The sequence below is a fragment of the Panicum virgatum genome, chromosome 4K (genome assembly GCF_016808335.1).
Source record: "Panicum virgatum strain AP13 chromosome 4K, P.virgatum_v5, whole genome shotgun sequence".
In the NCBI taxonomy this organism is placed as follows: domain Eukaryota; kingdom Viridiplantae; phylum Streptophyta; class Magnoliopsida; order Poales; family Poaceae; genus Panicum; species Panicum virgatum.
Window position 1 is genome coordinate 17,240,754 of NC_053139.1, and position 12,914 is coordinate 17,253,667.

Consider the following 12,914-nt stretch of genomic DNA (forward strand, 5'->3'; position numbering starts at 1 on the left):
ACGAAAACAATTAAAATATGTGACAAATGTAACCCGTACCTAGGAACCCAGCGACGGTGTATCGGCATCGTCGACATGGGCACACGTGACCGAAACATCCCTAAGCTTATGCCACGGACCGCAGACATGTATGACCGGTGGCGCTTGTCGACGAGAGCATCGAGCAACTCAGGGGTGGCTCCTTCCTCGTGCGCCATACCTCTATAATAAGATTTATTAGAAAAAATTTCAGAACATAAATAACAATATTAAGCATAATAACATTAAGTAATACAACAAATACTTAATAAAATACTAAATAAAACATAACGTAATAAACTAATAAATGATGCACAACAAATTACATATCATATAACTTCAATTTCCAATTACAGCAACAAAGTTGAACATACGTTTGCGGCACACATTACAACAAATATTCGTACTGCAAGACGAAATCAGTTTACGACATATTAGTTCTTAATATTACATAATTTAACATCGAACATGATTCAATAGCGAATGACACAGATGACAATCGTCATCGATCACATTAGGCCATCGTTGTTCGGACGGCGGCCACGACGACCCGTTGCCTGCGTTGCCGGATTTGGAGCAGCTTCTGATGGGCCCGCTCCATCTGCGCGGCCACCATAACTCAATGCCGTACAATCCTTGTACGTATGACCCGTCTCATGGCACTTCGAGCAGAGGCGGACGTCTCGACCAGCCTCCGATCGATCCATGTTATTTCTAATGCGTTTCTTCTTGCGTCGGCCCACCCCTTGAAACATTTCTGGATCTGGATCCGGAATGTAAGTTGCATTGTGTTCAGGATCAGTTATGAAGTCTCCTAGGATGCGGAACCCATAAATCTCGTGCCTCTAAGTCATCCAAATAGTTTCCTTCATGAAGTAATTTGAGACATACATACGAGGCTGTAGTCCAGCAGCTTCAAAACATGCAGCAATGACATGTGTGCACGACATGTGCAGCAGTTTTGGCTTATGACATGAGCAAATACAAGCATCAGGACGGAGAACACACTCCTGCACATGCTTCTCACGCCGGCCCCCCATTCGGCCTTTGTCCCTACACATCACCTCATACCGACGTTCCATAGAGCCAACTGGAGTCACCCGATGTAAACGGGCCTTTTTGAAAGCTGCCTCCATATACTCTGTAACCTTGTATCCGTAAATTTTGCGATTATCGACCATATCTTTCTGTGCCACAGCGTAACGGTCCCTAAAGTACTCGCAAGTGCGATACAAGAAGAACTCCACGATCCCAACAAGTGGCAATGATCTTACACCACGCAACACCCAATTGTATACCTCGGCTAGGTTCGTAGTCATTAAACCGTACCTAGCACCTCCTTCATCAAACAGTAAAGCCCATTCCTCTTTTGGTTCGTGCTCAATCCACTCCGAGAATGTCTTAATTGCCCTTCTCCTTTTGCACCTGACATTCGGACTGTCCAAGCCCACGTCTTCAAGTGAGACCTGGTCGTCCTCCTCTGTATTGACTGATCTCTTCGCTAGCTCCGCCGTTTGCTTTTTTGTTAGCTCATCCAATTTTTTCCATAGGAAGTTGAATTTCCTTTCCTGATTCTGGCTGCATAACCACTTGAACAGCTTCATAAGGGTTTTGTTCTTGAACTGGCTATGAAAGTTTGCCCCCATATGCCTCATGCACCACCTACTCTTTAGGTCCGGCCAAAGTGCAGTCCTACTACGCTCAGTAGAACCATTCTGTATGTCATCGATTGCTTGTAATATACCCTTGTGCTGATCATGAATCAAACACACATTCTCTACATCTTTGACAATCATCTGCTTCACCCTCTGCAAAAACCAATACCAAGTATCCCCTGATTCTTTCTCCACAAAGTCAATTGCCAAAGGCAATAATTGTCTGTTACCATCAGCTGCAACAGCTATGAGGATTGTGCCTTTATACCTTCCTGTAAAAAATATCCCATCTATACAAATGACTGGCCGGCAGTGCGGAAACGTCTCAATGCAAGCGCCCAAGGCCAAGAACGACCGTTGGAGTACCTGCTTTCCAGGCTTCTGGGCACATGGATACATTTTCAAGTCGTAGTAGCTACCAGGATTTCTAAGACATATAGTGTGCAGCAATGCCGGCATATTGTGATACGAAGCTTCATACGTCCCCCACCTCATCTGCAGCGCTTTCTGTTTCACTCTGTAAGCTTTGTTATAGCTAATTTTATATTTAAACTCATCTTCAACAGCACAAATGATTGACATAGGTTCATAACTAGGATTGTCCACGATCAAAGGGTACATGTAGTTCGCTATGAAACCTGCACTGAGGTTGCGGTGCTGTGGTTCTAATTGCTCAAGCCGGCATGTGTGCTCCACAATTTTTTTGACCTCCCAGAAATCCTGCCACTTGCCCATAGAAGCATACACCCTAAAAGGACATTTGTTTCTCACACAACGCACGTCATATGTTCTCGGACTGCTCTTGACAACTTTGAACTGTCTTTGCAAAGAGAGAGTCGACCAACGTTTTATAGCTTCCTTCATATTGTCACTGTTGGCATACACCAAACCGATGCATACTTCATTTTGGCTGTACTCCCAAGGGACCGCTTCACTTTCATTTACACTTAATTTTGAAAAATCATACCCGGACCAGTTGTGTGGGACATGATAATCATTGTCGTCATCATCATCATCATCCGAGGAGTCATCATTCATTGCATTGTGCTGTTGTTCACCCTCCCTCTGAAACTCTTCAACTATCTCTGGAATGTTTTCCCCTTCATCAGCCTGACCAGTTGCTTGACGAGGTTCGTGTACAGCATGTCTATCATCTTCTAAAATCTCGAGTTCACCACCTTCTTCATGAGCTTCATGCATCGTTTCGGTTTCTTCCGATACTATATCTCACTGCCCTTCATGATCTCCACCCGCTTCAGTTCTAAAACTAATCTTCTTGAATGCTTGAACAAACAACACAAGCGGTAAGCCTCGGCTACTACTTATATTGACATAGTTCCTCCAGTTTTGCGTCCCTTCAAGCGGCAATAACTCCCAAAATATTGGTTCCCTTCGACTGACCACTGCCATGACAGAGATCTCATGTTCATCTCGACTAAGGCCAAAAGCTTTAAATAGCCAATTGGATATTGAAATCCAAGTCCTCTCTCTAGCTCGGGGTACTTTTTTTGTGATCGAGCTAAACTCTGACAAATCTACCCCTTCAGAACCATATCTAACTTCTCATGATCCATAAAACACTTGAAAATACAAATCATCTGACATGCCTGCCAATATTTACGACAATAATTACTCGTCCTTAGAATTTAATCAACGCTAAAAATTATTTCTGCTATTTTTACATCTATCTTAATTGTTTCTCTACAATTTCTATTACTGACATATATTCATAGGTTTTCTATGTAATATAATATCAATTAATAATATTTTTATGAGACTAATATGTCTGTTTGAACTCATTAATATTTTCAATTATATTCGTATGTAAACTAATATTTTCAATTTCATGTTCTACGATTTTATATTAAAAACAATTATATGTAAATCACTAATATTTATTAAAATTATTTCTACACCTAAAACTATATCTAAATCACTAATATTTCTAATACTAATCTACCAATTTTTATTAATAAAACTAAATTTTAAAATATACCTGACACGAGTAGTCTTGCGACGCAAGGTGGCGACCGCGCGGGGGCCAGGCGCAGGCCACCGCGCGCGGGGGCCAGGCGGCCGGGGGCGGCGGCGCAGGGGTGCGAGCGGCGCAGGGGGGGCGGGCGGGCGGGCGGCGGCGCGGGGGGGGGGGGGGCGGGCGGCGGCGCGGGGGGAGCCGCGCGGGGATTTAAGTGGGGAGTCTTACCGCCGGTTGGTCCAACGGTAAGTACTTACCGCCGGCTCATCCGGCGGTAAGTGCCAGCTACCGCCGTTTCAACCGGCGGTAGGTTCCCGGCCTACCAAGGCCCATCGGCCGGCCTCCTACCGCTGGTTGGTCCGGCGAAACACTGTCAGGCGGGCCCTACCGCCGGTTCATCCGGCGGTATCTCCTTACCGCCAAACGAATCGGCGGCAGGGTGACATATTTGCAAAAAAATATAACGACATTTATTTTTGATAAATAGAAAAAAATATATAAAAATAAAAAAACTCGAAAGAAACCCTAGTAGGCCTGCCCGGGCCTTCAAAAGTGGTAATGGTAGATGGGTCGGGTGGGCTTATTGTCTAAAAGGCCGTGGGATGGGCCCAAAACGATGTTCCACGCGCCACGGCCCAAAATGCTCGTGTGCGCTGGGGCCCGTGGACTGAAACTGACGCCTTTTACTTTAGTTTTAAAGCTTGGCATGAGCTTGAGCAGGATAGATTGAGTTGGGGAACAAAATGGACCTCTAATTTTTTCTCCTGCACATGTTGCTTGTATATGCACATATATAATAACTTTATTAACCACTAAGATAAGACCACTAAATTATATTTACCAACCAGACAGATATCTATTCTACAAACGATTTATTTGCCAGCAAGCTATGGCATTTATCAGTCAGTCCCCATCAGTAGCATCACTAGCAGTGAAGAATGCGACGACGCGGTCCATGAGCGCGGCGACGGCGCGATCGGAGGCGGGCTTGGCAAGGAAGAAGACGTGCTCTTCTCCCTCCGACTCGAACCACTCGGCGGCGCCGCCCCCACCCGCTCGCCGCGAGCGCCTCTTAGTAGGCCCTGCACCTCGGCGTCCCCAGGTCTTTCTCCGCCGCGCACACCAGCACCCTCCTCCCGGCATCTTCCGCAAGCCGCTCGCCGAAGGAAGCGCCAGCGGGTTCATCCGCAGGTCGTCCGCGCCGTCCGCCGCCGCCGGCACTACTAGAAAACAAGCCTTACGTCCACCCCAAAAGTACCGGTATAGGTACCGGTTCATCTCCATACCAATACTTTTGGGGTGGATGGAATTTATGAATGAGCCTTAGGTACCGGTTGGTATTATTAACCGGTACCTAAGGCTCTTCATAGGTACCGGGTGCTAACTTTTATATTTAGTACCGGGTGGTACCACCAACCGGTACCTATAGACGAGCCTTAGGTACCGATTGGTGTTACCAACCAGTACCTTAGTAGCCATAGGTATCGGGTGGTACCACCAACCGGTACCTTAGGCTCATCCATTGGTTATTTTAAAAGGAAAATATCTCCTTCTCGATCAGAACAACTGTGCAGCTGAGATGGTAAAGGAGCAACATGCGAGGCTAGAGGTCGCAAGTTCAAGTCCCAACCAAAGAGAATATTTTGCGTGAATTTTGAAGGCTTAGGCACCGGTTGTTTTACTCGGTACCAATTTGGGGGTACTGGTTCAAAAAACCGATACCAAAGGCTCCTGGTAACCGGTACCTTAAGCCGATTTTCTAGTAGTGCGGGCACAGTACCGCCCACACCGCCCACAGCTTCACCATCGTCTCCACCCACTCCGGCGGCTCCCCGGCCACGGGCTCCCTCCTGCTGAACCCCGCGTGGAGCAGCGCCGCTCCCTCGATCGCCGCCGGCGCCAACCCATCGTCTCCACCCACTCCGGCGGCTCCCCGGCCACGGGCTCCCTCCCGCTGAACCCCGCGTGGAGCAGCGCCGCTCCCTCGATCGCCGCCACCGCTGCCGCCATTTCGTCGGTGCCGGCGGCGGCCATCATCAAGACGTTATGGGCGATGTTCCTGCCGGCGCTCTCGCCGGCGAGGAAGACACGGGCTAGGTCGCCGTGCTGAGACAGCCAGGGGTCGCCGCCGGCGACCGCCCACTCGAGCGCGCGGAGGGAGTCAGTGTACCCGGCCGGCAGCGGGTGCTCCGGCGCCAGGCGGTAGTTCACGGAGACGTGAAAAAAGAGCGGACCGGCGCGGGCGGCCAGGATGCCGAGGAACGGCTGGTACGCCGGCGCCGGCGTCGATGGTGACGTCCCTGGACGTGACGCCGGTGGCGGCGTCGAAGCCGGGCGGCACGGTGGCGGTGCCGACCAGGCGGTCGATGCGGCGGTCGCCGTAGATGCGGAAGAAGGGAGTGTCGATGATGATCTCTTTGGTGCTCCTCGGGATCCATGGCGGCCAGGGCCGGACCTACTACTATCCGTCTGGAAGGAATCGAGTGGCGGCCTGTGCATATGGTCTTGCTGCCAAATGATAAGGTATGCTCGTTGTGTCCATTGATGAAGAATCGCTCGGGTGAAGGTACTATGTTCTCCGCTGTGCATATGGCGAGAGTGGTACCTAACGAGCTGAGCGGATTGTTCAATGTCGTTTCTGGCTGCTGGGATCGATGATCGATTATACGACACCACCGCACCACGCCGCCACCAAACCGGCCACTTGGTACTTTGTAGGGAATAAAAGCCTGGATGGAGACCTGTTATTGTGGCCCTGAGGAAGAAGTTCCAGATAAGAAACTGGTGGTGCACAAAGGTTCAACAAGGGTGCCATCTTATTCTAGAAGAGGGCGACGACGGGAGCATGTGTAACCACCTGGTCCGGGAGAACGGCCAAGATCTGCTCTGCATGTTGAGTAAGCAATACCTGCTAAATAACTCTCTTGCGCTTTCGTCCTCGTTTCGCGCAAAAAATTACAACCGGAGTTATTCAGTCTCCCTGGACCTGTTATTTAAATTGGTCTGGATTCACTTGTGCTCTCGGTATGGGACTAAATCATGATAAACAGTATTTCGCGACGGCACAGTAACTGCTACAGTAAATCATGAATTTGTCCCGGCCCATCTGGCCCATGGCTGTTACAGCACGGCGAGCAAGAAGGGTGCCGGCCGGCGGCAGGCCACTACGGCGGGCGGCGAGCAGGAGTACTGCCGGCGGAGGAGGACAGCAAAGAGTTAGTGGGGCCATTTGAAACTAATACAGAGCGTCGGAAAAGAAAAATACGAAGTGAATACGAGATAAACAAATGGCCAGCACGAATCTTGGCGCAGCAATTGATGGCAACTAGGGGTGAAATTGGTGAGGATAATTTCCGCATCCGATCCAATCTGAATTCAAATTTTGTGGATATGGAGAAGTATTTTTGATATCCATGAGAATATGAATAATCCGAATTCGATTGTGTGTGGATGCGGAGTAGGATATGGTTTAAGCGAAATCCGATGGATATGGATTATCCGATAATTGAATGTGGATTGTCCGAGGCTTATAATAGGATACCCAACTAGTTTAACAAGCTCACCAGATCACCACAATACAAATCGATCCCAGGCTAAATAATGAAGTGTTATCGTGTCACCTTAGATGAGATTCTAAACTATGTCGTGGTTCGTGAACTATAAAGATAGGTATTTTTCATGTTATGTTGCTAGTTATAGGTTTGGTTTAGAAATTATTAATCACTATAAAAAGCTATATGTAAGCATGTATTGTCCGACTATATTAATTCGCGTCCGCTCCAAATCCGCACCATTTCCGACATCTGAAAAAATCCGCATCCGTAACCACATCCGTGGAATATCTTCCACTCCGCTCCATATCCGACAAAAAAATATGGATGAGGATGTGGAAATGGCATTATCCGCTCCGCTCCGATCCGCTTTCATCCCTAGTGGCATCGATAACACCCGCTGGGCGGTGGGTGTCCGCTGCATGGCTTTTTCATTTCCTTCGCAGCTCAAAAAACAAACGCCATGTATTTTTGTATATCTCCGAGCCTGTTTAGTTCACGAAGAGAAAATTTTTGGGTGTCACATCGGATGTTTCATGGATGTCGGAAGGGGTATTTGGATACTAATTAAAAAACTAATTACATAACTCGCCTGGAAACTGCGAGACAAATCCAATGAGGATAATTAATCCAGGATTAGAGAATATTTACTGCAACATCATTGTTGCAAATCATGGATTAAGCAGGCTTATTAGATTCGTCTCGTGATTTACAACCCATCCGTGCAAAAGATTTTGTAAACATATTTTATTTAATACTCCTAAATGTAATATTCTCTTTGATGTGATGGGTAAAAAAATTTTAGGGTGGGAACTAAACATGCCCTTACAAGAATAGTAGGAAGCTATTTGGTGCCGGCCACCGCAGCACTAGATTCGGCCGGCAATGCAACACACGCTTGGCGTGAAGCAGGTTTAATTTTCCTGGAGACCAGTGGCGGGCTAGCTAGAAGTAAGACGTGCAAAACAAGGGAGCTGACGTGTGTGTGTAAGCTCCCAGACCAGATCGAGCATGACGCCGGCGTACTAGGGCGTCTTCTGAATCACCAGAGATCCTTGCATTGGGGTACTCCATCGACTGCTCCTCCGACACCAGCAGTCCGTGTTGCTTGGTGGGGAGCGAGTAGTTGCCGCCGACAGCGTGGGAGAAGAGCATGCATGCCGTTGGACTGGCAGTGCTTGATGTCGGCGACGAGCGGGTGGCCGGAGAGGTCGAGTGCAAGATCCGCAGGCGAGTTGGAGTTGCAGGTGCAGAAGGAGACAGCTCCAGCAGCAAGCGAGTTGACTGCTACGATGACAAGTCCACGATGACATGGAGGAACGGCTCAACAATATTGAAGCCGCCGCAAACTCTCCTGATCGGAATCACATGGAAGCCAGGGACGACCAACCAAGCAGCTTCCTCCGGCCATTATCCACATCTATGCATCTGTACATCTATAATTCTATACATCTGCACGCTTGCTATAGACCAACTATATTTTATTTACATAATGAGGTTATAAGACACAACAGAAAGGTAGCCAATTTCAATCCAGCAAATTGCTCTGACGGCGCCTCCAAGCCACTCTTATGCCTCGCCATTCTCTGTTTTACTTTCTTCTGCATCATGTCACTTAGCTCCCAACTGCATAAAAAAGAAGCAAGACCCAACAATGTAGCTAATTTCTGAATAGGTGCATATAAAAATAAGTAAAACTAGACCACAGAAGATGTGGCAAGAAGTCAAGAACTTGGGCCTTTCAGAGACAGCTTGACTGTTAGGGTGCATCCAGTTAGTATTATTACAGCACATCACTTGAAACATAATTCCTTCCCTCAGAGGGTTCTTGCACATACAACAACTTGCTTCTCCTCTTCCAATGGCTTTACATTAAAGCTACATCTAGCCAAATGGTTTTTACTTTCGTACTGCAATCACCATGAAAAAGACATGAAAAGAAGAATGAAGGAGATCGAATGGCAACCATCCTATATATCTCTATGATTCCTATACAAGAGAGAGATCCGCCAACTTTCAATCTCTTCGTGCAAGCTATCTGCCTCATCTCCCACTAATTGAAAAAACTCGCTACTCCATTGACAAAAAGGCCTCTTCTGTTTCTCTCTTAAGTGTCTTGCATGCTGTACAACGTTTTTGTTTAATCTCCCAACAGGTAATGCATGCCGCCCTTATTAGCCCCGCCGTATTCTTCCTCTTCAACTTTCAGGAATGATCATATTTGTTACGTTACTGTCGGTGTTTTACCGGCAATCCTACCGAGGGGTACCCTAGGTAGTAGGGTTTTGGTGGAGTGTCACCGAGATCAGGAACCCAAAGGCTACACAATATAAGATTTAGACAGGTTCGGGCCGCTAGAATAGCATAATACCCTATGTTCTGTATGATGGTTTGTATTGCGTATGTATGATTGAATTGTCTCTCCGCCGAGAGTCTTGGTGTTCTATGTTGTTCTCTCTATGAGATTCTCTTCTCATCTAATCAACCGATCTAGGCACCCCCCACTACTACAAAAAAACATTAACCACGACCTTTAAAAATGACCTCGAAGGGGGGCACAATTTTTAACCGCCTCGGTTAATGCCCATCATTAATCGAGGCAGTCATTTCTTATTAATCGAGGCGGTTAAAAAACCGTCTCGCAAAATAGATTAACCGAGGCGGTCACCATTAAATGCCCGCCTCGGTTAATACTACTATTTTCAGAGGCGGACGTATTACAAAAGCCCACCTCGGTTAATGGACCGAGCCCAATAGAAGCCCAAATGAACCCAGTTGATAGAAGAAGTATATAATCGAAACAAAACCCTAACCCACCCACCCACCCCCCCACTCATCGGCCGCCACTTCTCCTTCCTCTGCTCTCTCTCTACCTCTCGCCCTCCCCTCCCACACTTCTCCCTCCCTCCCTCCACTCTCTCTGTCACTACCTCCCTCCCCTCCTGTGGCTCAGTTCGGCGACGGCGGCGAACCACGGCGGCGGCGAGCGGTGGGTCGTGGAAGCCACGGCGGCGGCAAGGTGAGCGTGGGGTCACGGTGGTGCGCGGCCGCGGCAGCGAACCACGACGGACGGCGGCGCCCCCTCCCTGCGTGCTGCCGCGGGGATGGGCTCGTCTCAACGGCCGCGGCGGGGACGGGCTCGATGGCAGCGGCCGGATCCAGCTCCCTCCCACCGCCTCGCCCTCTTCTCCCCTTCCTGCTCCGCCCGGCCGGATCCACAATGCTCGGGGTGGCCGGATCCACGGCGCCGGCCAGATCCGCCCCTCTCCCCTCCCACTCTCTCTCTCTCTTTCTCACTGGAGGAGGCGTGGCGCGGCGGCCGCGCGCTCAGGACGGCGGCGCGCGGGCGGGCGGGCTGCGGGCGGCCGCCGAGGCCGGATACGGCCGGTGCGGCGGCGATGGGCTTGGCGGGCTCTGGATGGGCTCAGCGCGGGCTTTTTCTTTTTTTTATTTTTTATTTAATTAACCGTGACCTGTGCTCCGAGGCAGTTGGGGTTGCCCGCCTCGGTTAATAGTTTTTAATCGCCTCGGTTAAGATTTATGTAGTAGTGCCCTGCCCTCCTTTATATATCCAGGGGGCGGGACTACTAGTTGGTTACAAGGTAGGTCCTAGTTCTAGTAGCATTACAAGCATACTTGGGGAATTCTAATAGGAGTTCGACTTCTTTCTTCCTTGTTTCGAGTAGTTTCCTTAAGGGTACCCGGGGAACAATGTCCCACGAGCCCCCGAGCGCGTCGTAGCCAAGTGCAGCAGTATTTGAGTACTTCTAAGATCCCCGCCGAGTAGTTTCTTCTCGTTTCGAGTACTTTTCTTGGCTGAATCTTCAAAGTGCTTCATGGCTGCCATGAGGCTGTGATGAGCTCAAACTATGATCATCTTGAAATCTTTAATCTTCAATATGGAGGGCGGTGAAAGTCGCACTCCATATGGAGTAGCCCCCGAGCCTTATGTTGAGTCGAAGAATCAGGCTGAGGGTCAAATAATCTTGAATTTTCTTGTCTTGTTCTTGAAAAAATAATATAGAGTGCGATGAAAAATCGCACTCCATATAGAGTAGCCCCCGAACCTTAGGTCGAATCGAAGAGGCTGAGGGTCTAAATTTGTCTCTTCAATCTTCTTTTGTCTTGAAAAAAAAATCAACAGTCGTTGTGTGTTGCCAATCAGCCCCCGAGCTTTGGAATGATTTGAGATAATCAATTCAAGGGTCTAGCGAGCTTAGTCTTCATTAAGTCATTTTTGGAGATCATCAACCGAGTAGTGATTGGTGCCCAGAAATAATGGTGACCTCGAATTTTGTTCCAAGAAAAATTGAAAAAACCCTTATCCCGGGACGTCTTCCAGAAATAATGGTTAAGTCGATGTTCTTTTCCAAAAAACTGGAGACTTCTTAATTCTGGTTTCAAATCATCCTCCAAAGCTTGTTGATCGAGTAGATTTTCCCGCGCCCAGCCCCCGAGCATGGGAGCCAGCGGAGACAGTAATAAGTAGTCGAATAGCCATCAGTGGAGCAGCAAAATAGAGGAGGCCATGGTTGACCCGTCAGCCGCGGTCTCCCCAAACCATGAAGTCAGGTGCCCATGTGGCCATGGCCAACCATTGGTACTTGGCAACTCGAAGATGCCGGAGAAAAAGTCAACTGGGTAAGCCATATGGTAACCCGAGTTGTAATTGGCGTCCAGCCCCCGAGCGTGGAAGCTGGCGGAGATGCGATGGCGTGCTGTGCGGCCTAGAGAATTGTCATCCTGAAAAAAGACAATGAAAGCATTATGTAGTACATAATGTGAAATATTCAATATACTGAAATTTATTCAGTAAGAGAAAAAATTTGCTGTGCTAAGATCTTGTTTAGGTCATGTAATTCCCGAGTAGTCCGCCTATTACGTTTAATCACCTGGTCCCTGTATTAGCCCTAGCTCATGCGTGTATGAGATTGAAAGCGATCGGGTGCTCTAGCCTAAGAGGGGGAGGGATGAATTAGACAACTTAAAAACCTTAACCTATGGCTCCAACTAGTTTGCACAAAACTTAAACTAAATCAAACTATCGAGATGTGCAACTATGGTTCACCTTAATATAAAACTCTCATCCCAAAAGAGTTTAGCAACCTATAGCCAATCCTAGCAAGATACTACACTAAGAAAGTAAAGGCACACAAGTTGCAATATGAAATGCGGAATAAACTACAAAAATATAATTTTGCATGGCCAAAATAACATATGTTAGTATTTTTAATGAATTAATTTATTTTTTTTAGAAACCAAACACATTTGAAACTCATTTTGAACTCAATATGAGGAGTTCAGAGCGTAAACCTATATTCTGTTTGATGCAGTTATGTAAAGTACAAAACTATTAATTTTTAATAGTCAATATAGCATATTTTTGCATTTTTATGCATTTGTATAATAATTTACACACAAAAACACATTTGAAACTCTTATAAGGAAAATTTGGACTTCAATATGATAAATTAAGTACATAAACTTATATTCAAATTAACAAGGTGATATAAACTACAAAAATATAATTTTGCATGGTCAAAACAATATATGTTTCTATTTTTAATTAATTTATTACACATAAACAGCACTTAAAGGCAGTTATTTTTGGCTCTTTAGTATCGGGCCGACTCATTGCCCGGTACTAAAGTGCCTCCACCACAATTTCTCGCCCGTTGGGGCAATTTAGTACCGGGCGCCAGTTTAGTATCGGGC

The 12,914-nt window shown here is 47.3% G+C and overlaps 1 pseudogene; it reads right to left on the bottom strand.

Moving 5' to 3' along the window:
• Window positions 1-5,265: 5,265 nt before the first annotated feature.
• On the bottom strand, window positions 5,266-8,354 carry LOC120701975 (annotated as a pseudogene).
• Between the last annotated feature and the right edge of the window lie 4,560 nt (window positions 8,355-12,914).